Here is a 17,346-nt window from a genome sequence, read left to right as displayed (position 1 = left end):
CCTGAACTTATCAGACCTACCCTGTCTGCTGCCTTAAACCTAGCACTTGCAAATTGCTGGCTGCATTACTACTGTTTGTTGCCTTTATTATTTATTTATTATTATTTATCCGTTTCTCCTCTGCTTCGCACTTTCCACCTCTCCCCCCTTCCATGCACTTAAACATGATGAAACACCTTGACTTAGAGGATCATGGCGAGGGCGAAAGCCAAATAACGCAAGAATACACATACTATTCAACAGTCCATGACGCACACTCGAGAATAGACTACTGGCCGATTCCTGCTTCATTTATAACACAAGTAGAAGAGTGTAGGATAATTCCCCGTACAATTTCAGATAATTCCCCCATCATTATGACATTGAAGTGGAGCAGCCAAACTGCCCCACGGCCACTGGCTTATGCCCCCTACATGTCTAACGGACCCAATCTTCCTTGACACATTACACAGCGGTGTGGTGGAATTTTTCCATAGAAATGTCGGGGCTGTGCAACACCATTGCATGGTCTGGGAAGCCTTCAATGTCTAGGTCAGGGTGTGGGGGGCATTTCCATGGCTTCAGGAGCGCTAAAGGAGACTAGAAGGGAACTAGGAAGGGTGGAAACTGACCTTAAAAAACCAGAAGTCAAACACGGCAACACGCAAGATCGGGCCCTACTGGGTGGCATTAAGGGGAATCTCTTGAAGTTCAGGGAGCTTACAGACAGGGAGGTCCAAATGCTATATTATCCTGTACGAGCGAGAAGATACGGCGAGGTGGATAGACTAACTACCCTAAATACCCAGGAAGTTTTATGAATTCTTATATTAGAAATAAGACGGCTGGTCAGCTGCAGAGCTGGAGGCCTACTTGGACGAAATACTGATAGCGGTGCTCCACGTGGAGGCCTGACAGGCCATTAATCAGCCATTCACCACCGAAGAAATAACAGATGGCATTAAATCGCTTCCGTCTGGTATGGCAGCAGGTCCTGACGGACTGTGTGCCGAATTTTATAAGGAGCTAAGTTCCACACTTGCCCCCAATTTATTGCAAATATGGGACGAGTCGCTACAAGCCGGCCAATCCCCCCTGTCTCACAGAAGCAGTGATTACAGTACTGCTGAAACCTAACAGACCTGCTGCTGACATGGGTTTGTATAGGCCACTGTCCCTGATCAACACAGACACAAAAGTCTTAGCCAAATGGCTAGCTACTCGACTCCTCCCACACATGACAAAATTAGTGCACCCGGATCAATCGGGGTTTGATTCCGGGCGATCAACGGCGTTTAATTTACAAAGGCTATTTGGGATCATCTCACAACTGAACCCGAGTGCACAAGCGGTGGCGGCCTCACTACACGCTGACAAAGCTTTTGACTCGGTCTCGTGGCAGTTCCTGTTCTCCCTGCTACGGTGAATGGGTCTGGGAGAATTCTTCATTCAGTGCGTCTGTTATATGCCTCCCTGGGACCACACTATCGCCTATGTATCTGCTTGGCCGTGGCACAAGGCAGGGCTGCACACGATCCCCACTGTTTACTCTCACAATAGAGCCCCTAGCATGTATTATGTGCCTCAAACACATATTTCGAGGTTTGCATATGGCAGGACCAACGCAAATGATATCGCTCTATGCCGATGATTCACCACTATATATAAAGAAACCCAGCTACGAACCTCTCCTCAATTTTGGACGAAGTGCGCAAATTGGCAATCTACTCGGGATACCAATGAAGCCAAGTCAGAGCCATTTCCACTGAATGAAGCCACCACTGCCCCACCTGAACTAGCAGCAATGCGATGGGTCCAGGATAAATTCAAGTACCTGGGCATAGTGTTTACGCACCAACACCACTCACTATTACTTGAAAACCACGAAAAGTATATAGAAACACTAGGAGATAAATTGAACCTATGGGCTAGGCTTTCAATTTCACTATACGGAAGGCTGTTCCTTCTAAAAATGATTGTGGTCCCCAAGTTATTATACTACTTCACTAATATTCCGGATTGGCCGGGACGCGCATTCTTTGATAAGCTGTGGTCACTGGCAGTGGGAATTACATGGGGCGCTGGAACTCCACGAATGAGATGGGAAGCCCTGACCAGACCATATGAACAGGGTGGGCTACAAGCCCCAGACTTCAAATTTTACTATGAAGTATCACATGCACAGTTTTCCGGACATTGGTATGCCCCACATGATCAGCCACTACATACGAACTTGGAGCAATATAGCGCATACCCATCAAGCTTTAGCACTATAGTCCTGGCCAATCGACATGCGGACACCTGCACGTTTGATCCGGTCCGCACGACAGTGAACGCCTGGGCCAGAATATTCAATAAACATCACTGCGCCCTATGTTGGGGCAATCCCGCTTTGGCGCGGCCCAGGAATCACCCCAACATATGTTAAGGCTATTCAAAGGGGGCGGGACCCCGAAGACAGACTAACGCTACATGACTCCTTTCTGGAGGGCTCTTTCGTTACATGCACAGACTTCACCGAAAAATTGTGTAGTAATCCCATTAAATCAGTACAGTACTATAGAGTAAGAGCAGCGGTTAAAGGGCGTTGGCCATCGTCCCGATTGAACCTGAGGAATGCGAAGTGCTGGGCATGGTGGTCACAAGTGGGAACCACAGGGGGCTGGTGTCCAGACTATATAAGAAATGCCAAGAAGCGCAGAATCGATCGCAGGGTGTTAGGGGGAGGTAGGAGGCAGATATGGGCATGCCATTGGACGATACTCAGTGGCTCCGGTGGTGTTGCTTGACCAAGGAGGGATCCCTCAACGCCAGACACAAACTCATGTAATTCAAAATACTTAATAGGCTGCACTACCCCACCGCTAAAATTACTAGCTTCGCCACCACAGCATTTGGTGGCTGCACCAAGTGCAACGCAGACATGGCCGATTAACAACATATGTACTGTATTTGCCGCAGGTAGCCCAAATTTGGCAGGAGGTCGCAAACTGTTCACATGAATGTACAGATACCCCCCTTTACTGACACTCCCAAAATACTTGTTCAGAGATATAGGGAAGGTCACTGTTAAGTTGCGCCGACTTTTTAACCTTGGGTGTTTGAAGGCAAAAAAATGTAGATTACTTCTATGGAAATCAAAGGCTGCTCTGAATATTAAAATGTGGATTAAAGAAATCACATATGCTAATGAGTGCAAGGAGGCCCATTTTTGACTCGTAACACTGATCTGCAGGCCTAAAGACATTTGAGAGCCTTTTCGGGCATAGCTAGGGAAACAAAGAACTGCTTAGTAAAGACCACGCAAAAATGTATTTATTAAGATATTCTGCTCAAACAATACCTACGTGAACGGGTACTGAAAACCCTAAATTAAGTAAATGCTGTCATGTTGCTGAAGACTGTACTTGAGGATGTATGTCATGCACTGCACTAAAATAAAGTTAAAAAAAGAAACCTATGTCTACAAATGAACACAGGAGCAAACAGAAAAATATCAGCTCCTGCACCATGTACAAAACGGCTTCAGACCCACAAGAGGGACAGAGACAGCACTCCTTTCTATCTGGGATGACCTAAAGACAAACGCAGACTCTGATACAACTCAGCCCTGATACTACTCGACCTATCTGCAGCGTTCAACACAGTCAGCCATGACATCCTCATCAAGACACTAGAATAAAATAGGAATAACCAATACAGCCCTACTCTGGATTAAATCATTCTTAACTGATAGAACGTAAACTGTCTGGATAAAACACTTCAAAACCACTCCACGGGACATCAACTGTGGAGTACCCCAAGGATCGTTCCTATCCCTACTGCTCTTCAATATCTACCTAACTTCATTAAATCAAGCTCCTCAAAAGACACAGCCTTACGTGCTACAACTACACAGACGACACACAAATCATCTATAAAATCGAAGATGCATAGGAAGAGTAAAACGCTGGAAGACTTTCTAAAAGAACTCTATGAATGTATGAACACAAACAACCTCAAACTCAACCCAAGCAAGAGAGATCATGGTTATATCCAAAAACTGGGAAAATAACCATTATATCCCATGGCCCACAGAACCTGGCACGGCGCCCACACCATTGTACACAGTCAAAAACCTTGGAGTCCTTATGGACAACGCACTAACACTAGAACCGCAAGCAAACGCAATAATCAAGAAATGCTTCTTCCTCCTACGCACTATAAAAAGGATCATACCCTTCCTGTGCTTCAATCATAAAACACAGACTATCATCGCCCTCTTCATGTACAGAATAGACTACACCAACAGCCTATATCTTGGAAAGCCAGAATACCTGCTGAAATTATTGCAATGTATCCAGAATGCAGCGGCCAGACTTCTCCTCAAACTATCACGAAGGGACCACATCACCAAAGCACTAAAAATGCTGTACAGGCTGCCAATCAAATAACGAATCACGTTCAAAACGATGTGCATAACGCACAGGGCAATCCATGGCCAAAGAGCAGAATTCCTGCAAAAGAAAATAACCATTTACCTACTGACAACAGCACTCAGATCAAGCAAACACAAAGGATTTGACATATTACCGGAAATTTGCTCAATAATGAGCAGGATTGGATGGGCCATGGGAGGCCTATCCAAATATATAGACAACACTACAAAGGATCAAGTTCTGAAACTGCTATCCTATCTTAGGGACAGCACACGAGTACTGCAGTTCTTGAAAGATATAGATTGGAAAGAAGGCTATTTATTGGCCACACTAGATGCAAAAGCATTATATAACCTCGATTTACCATGAGCAAGCAATCAGGGCATTAGACTACACATATAGGTAGTTCTCTTCATCAAATATTTCACACATTTCAAATGCTTAAGGATTTCTTGAGATGTACCCTCAACAACAGCATATTTCTGTTTGATGTTACGTTTAGGGCCAAAGCGGGGGGGGGGGGATTGGCTTCCCTCACCTAGCACCCAAACTCTGGAACGCGTCGCCTGATGCTCTCCGAGCCGAGACCTACCTCGCAGCTTTCCGCAAAGGCCTCAAAACTACTCTATTCAACTAAACTCTACACCTCACGCCTGCCTGGACCCCGCTTGTCTTATGTTACGCCTGCAATGATGCATGCATATCCAATCACACTTTCATGGAATGCCTATGTTTTGCCTGTAATGAAGTACGTAGCTCCTAACACTCTGTCATGTAACTAAGTATGCTTTATCCTACAACCAGTTATGATCATATGCAACAGCGCCACGATGCCTCAGGGCTGCTGTGCGCTATACAAATGTTAATAAATAAATACATTTTATCTACAAAGGGGTTGCTATGGGGGCTAAATATGCCCCATCCATGGCTAATCTTTTCATGGGTTATTTCGAGACAACACATGCAATCTGATAACCGTACTGAAGCTCAGCGCACAGTGAAAACCGAATTGAAGCTGCCAACAGGACTTCGCAGCTCTCACTCTACTACTCCCACGACGCCCTACTAACCCCCCCCCCCCCCCCCGCTTTCAGATCCACCAGAGCGCCTGGGGGCCACTTCCAGTGATGACGTTGCATGGTACAAATAGCTTTAACATTAACATTGTAGCATATTTGACTGCAACATCATTATATGGAGGAGGTACACTGACGATATTATAAATGGACGATATTATAAATGGACGATATTATAAATTGTATGGAATGTGTCCAAGCAATTATTTGAGGACTACATGGGATACCTCAACACCAACAATTCTGGACTACAATTTCAGGGCATTGTGATGATAAAGCTATTGACTTTCTTGACTTGCACATTGACATTTCTAACAAGAAATTTGAAACGAGAACATTTCGGAAAGCTACTGAGGTCAATTCTACACTCTATGCAAGCAGTTGCCATAGACGCTCAACCGTAAACATACCAACAGGGGAATTTTATAGAGCTTGCAGGAACTGCAGTGAGGACATATTTTATTTTAGAAAGAATGCAAGCTGTTAACAGAGAGGTTTCAGACCCGAGGGTACAGGCCTAAAAGTATCAGACATGCACATAAGATAAAAAGTATGGATAGAGCTACAATGGTACAACCAAATAGTTAAAGAGAGCAGCAAGGAGAACTAATATTGACATCACTCAATATAAGAACGATGGCCAAAAACTATAACAGATTGTGCAAAGGCACTGGCATCTTTTTATAGATGGACAACAAGCTGAAACAGTTCATTGCTATTAAACCAAAGTTTGTTTATACACAAGCCCCTACAATTAGGAATAAATTGTGCCCATCACTGTTAAATTCCATTTCAGGGCCATAAACTGGTTGGAGTGATTAGATAAGGTTTCCATAAATGTGGCACATGCAGGAAGGTACTGTAATAGCTATTCAGGATTTTATTAACTGCAGAACAACACATGTAGTGTACGTGATAATGTGTGCATGTAATATGTTTTGCATAGGTAGTACAATTAGGATCAGGGAAGAGGGCGTGGTTACGAGGGCCATGTAGGAGTACGCGTTCTGGAGGAGCTCCCGAGATCCTGCAATGATCCGGGCAAAAAAGTGCGTGAAGACTGGCCGTCGACCGCTGAAAATACACATGCCGGTGTGTGAATGATTGGGCTATGCGTGGTGAACTTCTGGATGGTGCAGGAGGGACGTCGGCAGAGATCGGTGCGGAAGAGAAGGAGCACCGGAGACGAAAGACGACACAAAATGGCCGACCAAGGTCCGGAACAAAGGAAGAAGCAGGCCGCACGGTGACCCAGCGAAAGGGGCGCACTGAGTGCATATTTGTCACTTGTGCAAACTACAGGTCCCCTGGGTCATGTCGAATAGAACGGTGAGGCCGAAGGCGAAACAGCCCACCTTAGACGACTTCGCTAAGACGTCCCCGGGTCAAGACATTACCAAGAGCAGGGACAAGCTGCCTGCAAGCGGCATGACGACTTCGGGTGCCAACCAAGAAATCCTGGCTGCGATTGCGGACCTAAGGGCGGCCTGGGAATCTAAGCTCGAACTAGCCGTCACTGAACTAAAAACGGCACTGGACCTCAAGGTCGGAGAGGTGCAGGAGGACGTTAACCTACTCCGACAGGATGTCAGGGCCTTGGCGGAGCGCACGGAGTCCCTTGAGAAGGAAGTCAGCCCGAACACTGCGGATTGCGCCTCCCATAGAGCCGAACTGCACGCCCTGATACAAAGAGTGGGCAACTTGGAGAGCAGAGCGGAGGAGGCGGAAGGACGAGCCCGACGAAACAACATCCGCATCGTGGGCCTGCCGGAGGGATTGGAGGGCCACGATCCCACGGAATTCATTGAATCCATGCTACTGCAAGAGTTACCCGGAGGAGCCCTATCCCAAGGATTTGCAGTGGAAAGGGCACACAGAGCCCTAACAAGGAGGCCGCCACCGGGGAACCCGCCTAGGCCTGTGATAGCCAAAATTCTTAATTACCGTGCCCGGGAGAGGATATTGGAACACTTTGGTAAGGGAGGAACGATCACACGAGGAGCGGCAAACATCACGGCTTACCCGGACTACACCCTGTCTGTGCAGCGTAGCCGCATGAACTTTGGGACGGTAAAGCAGAGATTGAGAGAGGCGGGCCACAAATATATGTTACTGTATCCGGCAAAATTGAAAGTCATTCATAAACATAAAACTTTGTTTTTTGAGACCCCGGAGGATGCCATGGGATGGCTCGATGCGCAAGGATGTCCACAGGAGTCAGAAGTTCGTACGGAGAAAGAGCTCGGAAGAGATAAGTGATGCATGAAGAAGGTGCCGCAAGATGGCGCGGCACGTGGGACTTGAATATAGTTGCTTGCGCAGCCTTCAGTAGAGAAGGTCAGACTATTGCACTATTTGTCATAAGCACTGTGGTTAATGTTGACTTAACGGGAGCCTTACGGAGCGATTCTCTCTACCCCACAACAGTTTTAGTTAAGCCATTAGGGCGACTTCACCCTACTGAGCTCTGTGCATCGTTCGGTGCTTGCAGGGCTAGATGTGGGGGTACCTGAGCTCCGAGGAGGGAGCTGGGCAGCAGTTGGGGTGTGTGATGTTGGGGGAGGGGAGGGAAGTTGGGGATTTATTGTGTACATAGTTATGGGGAGTTTGAGCTGGTACGAGAAGCTACAAGCAAAAATGGAGGGCTGTATCTGTATCACGTGGGCAAAGGGGAGTCGCTACATGGGAGGCAGGAAGACACTCATGAGCCATGGGAGACCTTAAGATCGTAACATGGAATGTCAGGGGACATTAACAGCTACTTAAAAAGGAACAAAGTCATGATGTACCTAAAAAGAGAGAGGATTGATATTGCACTGTTGCAGGAAACACATCTGACGCAGCAAAAATTGGAACTGTTGTGGAAGAAGTGGAGAGGCACTGTAGTGGGCTCTCCGTACTCTGCCTACGCTAGGGGAGTGCTGGTCTGGGTGGCACCGCACGTTCCGCTCCAACTCACACAAAAGGTGGTGGACACGGAGGGTAGGTTGGTCATATTGAAGGCCTTGGTAGAGAATAAAGAGGTGTGCATTATAAATACATATGCCCCCAACCAAAACACTGCTACGTATTTTAGAACCCTATGAACTCATCTGGGCGCGTGTGTGGGGGGAGCGGTTATCTGGGGAGGGGACTTTAACTGTGTGCTCGACCCAAAGGCAGACAGATCTGATGGGAAGATTGATCGGCCCACCCCGGCGGCCAGGGTATTACAGACATTACTAGATGACTTTGGGCTGGCGGATGCTTGGAGACTGAAACACCCTAATGAAACACAGTACTCGCACTACTCAGCTCCGCAGCACCTGCACACGAGGCTGGATTATTTTTTTGCCACGCCAGATGTGATGATAGAGACCCCCCAAATAGAATATAGAGCGAGGGTCCTGTCGGACCACTCGCCTCTGGTGCTGACCTGGCAGCAATGCCGCCCCAGGGCGCGGATACCGACGTGGCGCCTCCGGGCGGAGGCGCTCAGAGACCCAGTCTTCAGGGAAGACATCAGGGATGCGATCTCACAGTACTTTGAGGGGAACACAGGCAGCGTAGATTCAACGTGCACACTCTGGGAGGCCTTTAAGGTGGGGTTGCGGGGTGCTGCTATTGCTAAGTCAAAAGGCCTACAGAGTGGGGTCCTAACAGAACTAGAGGAAGCGGAAGAGAAACTGGAGCGCGAAAGCGACAGGGCAGGAGGGGACGCGGAACTTGTACTCTAGTTGCAGCAGAGGTGTGCGGAGCTTTGGGAAAGGCTCTGCAACCTTAACTACAAAAAGTATGTCGAGAGGCAACATGCAGGTGGGGATAAAACTGGCCGCTTGTTGGCGTGGTTATATAAGAGCGAAACCCCCAGGCCCCTGATTAGGATAATAACCAGAGAGGACGGGGAGGTGGTTGACACCCGGGAAGGAGTCAACGAGGCATTCTTGGACTATTATAGAACATTATATGAGGACAGGGGAGGGGACAATCAGGAGGAGATTAGAGAAACACTAAAAGACATGGAATTACCTAAGATTAGTGATGAAGAAAGGGAGGAACTAGACGCACCGATTACCCTGGAGGAATTAGAGGAGGTGGTAAAACAGCTGCCCACCTGCAAGACCCCTGGTACGGACGGATTCCCGGGCGAGTTTTACAAAATATATAAAGCAGAAGTACTCCCCCCCTATGCTAGAGATGCTCAATGAGTCTTTGAGAAGGGTCGGCTACCGGACATGCTCAGAGAAGCACTAATCGTGCCGCTCCCCAAGCCCAACAAGCCAGGGCATTGCTGCGGCTCCTATAGGCCGTTGTCAATGTTGAACCAGGACAGCAAGATCTTGACGGCGGTCCTGGCTAATAGGCTACGAAGGGTCATCAGTAAACTGATACACCCGGATCAGACAGGTTATGTCCCCAACAGAAATATAACCCACAACCACAGGCGACTCCACCGGGTGATTGAAGAGGGAAACAGAAGCGATGGGGAAATGGCAGTGGTGTCCCTAGATGCAGTCAAGGCTTTTGATTCAGTGAGGTGGCTATGGTTGCTGGCGGCCCTGGAAGAATACGGGATGGGGCCGTGTTATGTTAGGTGGGCGAAATTGTTGTACAGTGAACCACTGGCCAGAGTACGCACAGGATCGGTGATATCTGAGAGGTGGCAACTCAGTAGAGGCACCAGACAAGGGTGCCCCTGGTCCCCGATGTTATACATTCTGGCCCTAGAGCCCCTGGCAGTGTACCTCAGACAACAATATGACATGGTCGGTATTGAAGCAGGGGGAGAGAAACACCTAATATCCTTATACGCTGACGATTTGCTACTGTATTTGAAATATCCGGAAGAAAATCTTCAGTATATTCTAGAGGTCATGGAAAAGTATGCAGAACTGTCCGGCATAGCGGTGAATAGGGATGTAACGGTATAACGTTAAAGATACCGTGAACCACTTATTTGAACAATAATAACCGTCACATTGTTTATACCGTTAAGTGTGCTTTTCAACCTGATTTGGAAAGGCTGCAGTAAGCAATTGCTGCGCAGTCTTGGTTTTGCACTGTTGGATGTGCCGTCTGCCAAGTAGTTTCAGTTGGAGCAGTTTTTAATGCCATTCCATAAACCACACATGCCTTACACAAAATCAATATGTTAGCAATAGGAAGAATAGATACAGTGCCAAGAAGGAAAAGGGTTTACTTTGGGGTTTATATATTTATAATGGATAATGTTCTCTAAACATATGGCAATGGGGGATTTCGCTGGTTCTATCATTGAATTTACATATAATAAGTCACACTGCGAAATTCACTCATCTCTGTGGGTATTCCCTGCTGCCATACCAAAGGGTAACATGTCAGTGATTACTGAAAACACCTTTTGGCCTGCAAGTGAAAGAAAGAAAGAAAGAAAGAAAGAAAGAAAGAAAGAAAGAAAGAAAGAAAGAAAGAAAGAAAGAAAGAAAGAAAGAAAGAAAGAGAGAAAGAGAGAAAGAGAGAAAGAGAGAGGGAGAGAGAGAGAGAGAGAACAAGCGTATACTACCATCACCCTCCATTGATCTGTGGCATGCAGGTTATCAAGATGGCAACATGTTCATCTTCACCAGTAGCCAGTGGGGGAGCAAAAAGCCTAAATGACCACTTAAGAAAAGCTATTCAGTTTGGTTTGCCAGTTGCAGCAGGCCTCCACCCCACCCACTCCTCTCCACACGTGTGTTTGTGTTTGGTGGAAGCAAGGCATTTCAGTGGAAAGTATGTTGAAAAGCCCAATTCTGGCCCTGGGTGGCTGGTTTTGTTTGTGATGATACATCTGTCAATTTATGACCTTTTAGAAAATATTTGTTAAGATTAGTTAACTCCACCTGCTATACCGCGATAACCATGATATACCGTCATTTGGCAAGAAGGTTATCGTACCGTCATAAAACGAATACCGTGACACCCCTAGCGGTGAACCCCCAAAAATCGAGCATGTTCCCATTGGGGAGCTACATAGGAGTCCCTCTGGAACGGCTGCCAGTGTTGTCCGTACCTTGGGCGGCTGATTCCTTCCGCTACCTCGGAATAGATGTGTATCATACTGTGGAGGGGGAACACTTGCATAACACCGAGGTGGCTGTGAAAAAAATCCGCACAAATTTGAAGTTTTGGGAGAAGCTGCCGCTGGCGATGATCGGACGGCGGGCGATGCTCAAAATGGTGGTCCTGCCTAGGCTGTTACATTTCTTCAGTAATATACCATACCGGATACCCAAAAAGTTTTTTGTTAAACTGAACAGCATGTGTAGGGACTTCCTGTGGCACGGCACTCGCAATAGAGTGGCGCTATGGAAGCTACAGAACTTCCATGATAGAGGGGGCATTAAGCTGCCGAACTTTGAGGCCTATTATGTAGCCAGTCAGTTGCAATATGTAACCAAATGGCTCTCTGATGAAGAAACTCCTGAATCTATGCTGTTTGGGAAGGGCTGCACCCCGTTTTACCTAAAAGAGATTATCTGGGTTCCTAGACTTGAAATGAAAGAACGCCCGGGCATGCTGTTGCTTGGGTGGAAGATGTGGCACAGAGTATGCCAACTGATGGAGAACCCGTGCCCGTGTTCCCCACAGGTGCCACTGGTTGCCTTGGCTAGGGGAGACAACCAGCTCAGGATGATAATCAGGACCTATTGGGAATCGGTTGGGCTGGCCACATTGGGAGACATATGGCAAGAAGGGGCTATTAAAGATTTCGAAGACCTGGGAGAAGAGACAGGCTTGCATGGAGGCCAATATGTCACATATCTTAGGCTAGTGCAGACTATTCGCAAAACCTGGCCAGAGACTGTACTGGCGGAAGAGCCAGACGTTCTAATGGGAACAATATATGACATATCGGAGGGAGGGCATGAGATCTCTAGACTATATGAGATGGTGATGACCCGGGTGGGGAAGGATTTGACTGATCCGAGACTGGACTGGGAAGCGGAGGTGGGGGCACAGATGACCGATGAAATGTGGGAACGTGCCATAGGATACCACAAGAAAGTGTCCAGAAATGCTAGATTGCAGCAGATACAGTTATACATAACGCATAGAGCCTATATGACCCCGAAGAGAATATCTAAGTTTGCAAACGCAGGAAGACAAGCATGCCCAAAATGCGATGAGGAAGACGCTGATATGGCACACATGTTCTGGTCTTGCCCAGTGATTGAAGCTTTTTGGGGGGGAAGTGGCACGGAAACTAGCGGATAAAGGGGTCCTGCTCAACATAGATACGGCCTGGGCCTGCCTGTTGGGAGGGTTTCCCAGACCACGCAACACTAAACACCTTGGGAAACTGAGGGACCTGGCATATGTGCTTTCTAAAAGAACGATAGCCCTGGGCTGGAAGCAATGCCACAAGCCACGGGTAGAGGTATGGTGGCGGGACTTGCAAAAATGGGCAGAGGCTGAAACGGTGGTGTGGCAGGAGGCATGTAGCAATTGCGGGGAGGAAGATGTAGGTAACCTGATGGCTTGGAGAATGTTAACAACAGGACTGTTTGGCACAGTAGTGGATCCTGCAGCTTCGGAAGGAAGCGATACCCAGCCACACGCAGCGGATACAGAACTAGAAATGCAAATAAGCTCTTGAGGGGGGGGGGGATTTGGGGAGCAGTAATGAGCGTTAATTGATATTCACAAGTTTATTGTAAATAATGCTGCAAGTTTGGTTTGTATTGTTTATTTTTCAAAATAAAAAATTCGTAAAAAAAAAAATTAGGATCAGGGAACACCTTTGGAGTCTCAATAAGCGGGATCTAAAGTTACCTTTAGCCAATATTTGGCAACATAATCAACAAATGGAGGACTATAGAAATGGCCTGCAGAAAGCAAGATGTGGCAAACGGGGAGGGGATCTGAAACTCAGACAAATGGAAGCCAAATGCATCTGAGACTAAGATTCACAACCAAGGGTTTGAATTCGGACATGAGATGAACGTGTTCCTTTAAGCTTACATATTATTATTATCCCTGGCAGGGATATTGAATGAGAAACCCACACTCAGTAGTGTATGGTGAACTTCTTCATGCTATTACAATTTTTTTTGTGAGGTCAGTATGACCTATGTTGATACTTTACGTGGCCAGTCAACTGCTACATGTGTATCTTTATCTACTAATAAAGAAGTGCAGTACTATACATGCTCATGGAAAAAGATTACGGTGCTGTAGTGTTAGAAACAAATATGGTATACATTACTCACCGAATTGTATTTCTGATGCTTGTATCTGCTTAGATGCACATGCTGTGCATGGGCCGACATCTAATGGAAGCTGCAGAGTATTACAGTTGTTGTTTTCGAAACTCGAAAAGGGACGTCGCCAGGGCGTGCCAGTAATGCTATCCCTAGTGTGACGTCCGCTGTATTAGTAAAAAACTGTACACAAAAAAAATAGTTAAAAAATTGTTTAAAAGTTATAAAGTGCAACTAGAATGGAATCTGACTATATTAACATTACATTCTTGTATTAGTTTACATTCCACATTATGATCCTAAAGTTTCTGGGTCTTGATGAAAATGAGCACTCCATCAGTTAACATACACATAAAAAATAAAAAAAAATAAACATATGGATATTTTGCCTTTGAAAGTGCCAGATCCTTTAACACTTTATTGACTGGTCTACAAACTCAATCATATTGTCCGTGTTATGCTAAAGTGCTCCGTGCCACTGTAATATACATTGTACATTAGTAGATAAAGATACACATGTAGCAGTGGACCGGCCATGTAAAGGGTCAACGTAGGCCATACTGACCTCACAAAAGGCATTGAGATAAAAAAAAAATGGTAGTAGCATGCAGAAGTTCACCATACACTACTGAGTGTGGGTTTTTCATTATTGATAATGTCAACACGTAGGATGAGTGGCTATGTTAGGAATCCTTTTACACTTTTGCACCAGGTATTTGAGGGGAAATTAATAACTGCACGCCAGCATAAAATCAGAATGTACCTGTTATGCTGCTGACCAATACTCATGGCATGCAGTTTACAACATTATTTGGAACCAATCAGATTTGGTGAGAGTTTAGTTGGAGTGGTTAGGCCTTAGTTTTGTTTGTGGTGTTACCAAAATACTGTTTATGGCCACAGTAGTAGTAGTAAACATACTTTCTCAATTTCGCTATTATTTTTATAAAACATGATATAAGGTGTGGGGATATTAGATCGAAATAGAATATAAGGAAACTAGAACACAGTTTACTCTGACGATTTGGAAGATATTTTCAAGATATAGCGTAAGTTAATAACCCATTATTGTACTGCATGGCATACAGGGTCAATGAGCTTCTAACGTCCAAGGCATTAATATTACATTTTCAGATGAGATTTCACGCTACATGCTAAATTTAACATGTGATGACTGGAACATATCCACAGGATCAGTGTGCTAAGAGGATACAATTGTCAAACTCCACTGATGCATTACACAAGGATGATCACAAGAGTGAATAGACAGAATTGGGATATTGGGTTATCAGGACCACTTACTGGCATGATGATAACTGTATGCTAACTGGCTAAATTTAGGGAAGATATTGCACACTGAATGATCACTAATACTATTTGAATGGAACACAACATCGATACAGTGCATGCGTGATTTTGGAATGGAAGATTCTCCAATACAGTGGGGCAAGTGGACAGAGTGGACCTGTGAGTTATACATTTTGGTTGCTTCACCGTAAGCCACAAATTGAGGTGATATGATGGTGCTAACACAGCTAATTGACATGTACTTATTGTTTGTAGTAGAATGGTTCATAATTATGCTTTGTATTTTTTCGTATTTCTTTTCCTTCATGTTTGTTCTTGTCCTGTTTCTTCTGCCATTTGTTCTGCCCTTTGTATTTTTATATATTGTTCTGAATCTTCATTGATTCATTGTTTGACCAACAAGTACAGAAATATTGGATACTTATTACATTATAACAACAGCTGAAGCGTTAGCCTTGAGAAAGACCACAGGTCGAAACACTTGTTGGCTGCTGGTTGTTTTTACAAAAGATGACATTTATGAGTATTGATATATTGTTAAAGTAGGATGTCAGGCTGTTGAATATACAGGGAATTCCTATTTCTTTTTATGATTACAAGTGAATACAAATGGTTGTTGATACTGTAACAGCAGAATCTTGAGAGTTGACACTAACAAGCAAGGTGCTGTTAGCAGATGGTAAACAATTTGGTTTATGAAAAAAAATTATCATTTGGGTAAAAATGTCAACTGCAAGACTGCAGTTTGAGTTATTTCAATACAAATACTAACAGTGTACAAGACATTGTCATTTACTTTTGTCTCAACACAATTGACGTATGGTTAGCACAAAGCTAAATGACATTACTTGGATGTCAAATTGGAACTAAAGAATGGCACCGTGGTAAAAAAAACATTTTTCACAAACCAACTGATGTAAAGAACACTCCAAACATTATCTTAGTCAGCATCCCAGACACCTTAGCTAATTCTTGAATTTGAAACACATCTTTTCAGATGATGATAATACATTGAAAGTGGAAAATGATAAAAATGACTGCCAGGTGAATGCAAAGAGTGTATCCTAACACCATAATTGCAACAGCACAAACCAAAGCGAGTCAAATGAAACAGGAAGACCTTTTGATGGTAAACCCCAAGACACAGGAAATACCCTTTCTCTACACTTTGAAATATTCTAGTTCAAGTCACCATGTGCCTAGACCCATTAAAAAAAAACTGGAAACTTATACAGCTTGATACAGAGCTACACAATCCTTTCCCTAGACCACCCCTTATTGCAGATAAGAGTGGTAGACTGTTAGGGACCAACTAGTTAAGGCCAGTTCACAAACTACACTGAACAAGAAGAAGAATGACACATTTGCGTGCTTGCGACTCAAGCTCAGTTATATATGGCCTCAGTTGCCCACGTGGGATCTTCTATGTGGGCCAAACCATAAGGAAGGTGAAAGAGAGGTGTAATGAGCACAAAAGCAACATACGCACAAAGAACACACGTTCCCCTGTTGCTAGAAACTTTTCTGAACAAAAGGCACACTGTACCCAACTGAGATTCATGGTAATGCAGGTGGTACACAAACCCAATAGAGGGGGCAGGGGGCTAGTGAAAAAACAGAACCAGACTGAACTCTAATGGATTGAAAAATTGGATAGCTTTTCTTTGGACCACACAGGCAATCCTGGGGTTTGCCCATGGTATATCAACGTATGGGGGAATAGGTGAAGATGAACGATAACATTAATATTAAGAATCATATGTCAGTAGGATGGTATTACACTCCAATTTATATTAGTTGTGACAGAACAGAACGCTATTAACAACAATATCCAAGTTTGGATATAACTCAGATGGTTGGTTTTGCAAAATACGGAGCGCTAGCACAAGCTTAAGCGCGGTGTATCCTATATTTACATAGGACGTCATCACGCGACCACATCGTGGTGACGTTCTACAAATAGTAGCCATTTTAGAATAACACGCAAGAATGAAAATGCAAGAAACAACAAGCAAAGCATCTTATGAATAGACGGTATGCATTGGCAATCCTGTGTTCTCAAATAGACAATCATTAAAGACCAGGACATAGTAGAATAAGGATCTCAGTTGCCATATACATTTTGTTTTCCACATAGGTTCTATTTATCATTTATCTCAATCTAACTGACCACCTAGAGCGCCCTTGAGGTCAAGTTTCAAAAAGTCCACTATAGGGGTGCACGGATTGACATGCACCCAGAAGGAAAGCCACAAGGCACTAGACTATTTGGTTTTTATATTTTTAACAGATGGAATTGAGATATTCTCTAACACTTGGGATAAGGATTATCCTCTTACATGTATTGCATCATTTATTTTATTT

General features: G+C 44.9%; 1 protein-coding gene across 9 annotated transcripts in view; it reads right to left on the bottom strand.

The window, feature by feature from the left end:
* The window catches only part of CYLD (CYLD lysine 63 deubiquitinase), a 1,796,774-nt gene that overhangs the window by 1,554,393 nt on the left and 225,035 nt on the right, over positions 1–17,346 (bottom strand). For 4 of the 9 annotated variants that reach the window (XM_069639469.1, XM_069639490.1, XM_069639472.1 and 1 more), the window contains exon 2: positions 13,684–13,857. The exons of the other annotated variants lie outside the window; for them this stretch is intronic. The gene's annotated coding sequence lies outside the window, so the exon portion shown is untranslated. The remainder of the gene's footprint in view (positions 1–13,683; positions 13,858–17,346) is intronic. 9 annotated transcript variants of the gene reach the window in all.

This window comes from Ambystoma mexicanum, chromosome 1q (assembly GCF_040938575.1).
Source record: "Ambystoma mexicanum isolate Mex_15411 chromosome 1q, UKY_AmexF1_1, whole genome shotgun sequence".
NCBI classification, from domain to species: Eukaryota; Metazoa; Chordata; class Amphibia; order Caudata; family Ambystomatidae; genus Ambystoma; species Ambystoma mexicanum.
The sequence above is the reverse complement of the archived record's forward strand: the minus strand, read 5'-3'. Positions and strand labels throughout refer to the sequence as shown.